The sequence below is a fragment of the Macaca thibetana genome, chromosome 4, assembly GCF_024542745.1.
Source record: "Macaca thibetana thibetana isolate TM-01 chromosome 4, ASM2454274v1, whole genome shotgun sequence".
Classification (NCBI taxonomy): Eukaryota; Metazoa; Chordata; class Mammalia; order Primates; family Cercopithecidae; genus Macaca; species Macaca thibetana.
In genome coordinates, this window is record NC_065581.1 from 132,679,709 (window position 1) to 132,681,211 (window position 1,503).

Here is a 1,503-nt window from a genome sequence, read left to right on the forward strand (position 1 = left end):
TTTATATTCTAAATCATTATTTAGAATATAAAATACATTCTTAAGAAATAAAAATAGTTAACTGTATTACAAGGCCATATGAAAAAGAAAAACAAAATTCTAAGGAAGTGAAAGCATGAGAGAAACTGACTTCAATTTTAAGGTGAAAGTAACAAGTGAATTGAGTTTTCAAGGCTGAGTAGAGTTGGATACATTGGCATTATGGGTTGAATAGTATCCCCCAAATTTCATACATTGAAGTTTTAACCCCCAGTACCTCAAAATGTAATTGTATTGGAAGATGGGGCCTTTAAGAGGTGATTAAGTTAAAATAAGACTGCTAGTGTGGGTCCTAATGCAATCGCACTGGAATCAGAAGAAGAGAAAATTTGGATACACGAAAAACACCAAAAATGTGTTAGACCATGCAAAATCACAGTGAGAATGCAGTCATCTGTTAGCCAAAGAGAGAAGCCTCAGGAGAAATCAAACCTGTTGACACCATGATCTTGGACTTCCAGCCTCCAGAACTATGAGAAAATAAATTTCTGTTGTTTAAGCCATTCTGTGTTATTTTATTATGGCAGCCCCAGAAAACTAACACAGTTGGGAAGAGGAGAAAGAGCAAGAAAGGGAAGGGTTTCTCTTCCTTTCAAGGCTTGTAGCCCCCTGTATTTCTTGTAACATCATCTTCCATCGCCCTGAACCCATGCTCCATCAAATACATCTTATTTGATCTTCACTTTTTCTTTCCTTCTGGTTCATCCTACTGTGTGACAAACACTTTCACATTTACTCTAATCAAACTTAACAAATGCAGCTGTTGGGAAAATATAATTTAAAACCAAATCTCCTCCCAACCCAGAAAACCATTCCACAAAGGTAGAAGAGAAAGAAAACATTTGTATTATGTGATGCACGTCACAGGCAGTCCACTAAGATATTGCAAAGATAAAATACACCTCATTCTTTTTTTGTTGTTGTTGTTATTGTTATACTTTAAGTTCTAGGGTACATTATATAGGCAAGCAGACACAATCCGTTCCAGACATTGTGATGATTAATTTTTGTGTGTCAACTTGATTGGGCCACAGGGTGCCCAGATATTTGGTTAAACATTATTCTGAGTATTTCTGTGAGGGTGTTTTGGGGTAAGATTAGCACTTAAACTCTAATGCAGATTGTCTTCCTAAGGTGAGTAGACCTCATCCATTCAGTTGAAAGTCTGAATAGAGCAAAAAGGTTGACCTTCCCCCAGGTAAGAGAGAATTTCTCCTGAGTGACTGGCTTTGTACTAGAACATTGGCTTTTTCTTACCTTCAGACTCAAACTGAGACGTTGGCTATTCATGGGTCTCAGGCCTGCTAGTCTTAGGACTGGAGTTACATCATCAACTCTAATGGGTTTCCAGCTTGCCAACTCACCCTGAACAATGTGATACTTGCCAGCCTCCATAATGCATGAACCAGCTCCTTTTAATAGATCTCTTTCTTTTATTTCTCACCATTCTGGAGGGTGGGAAAA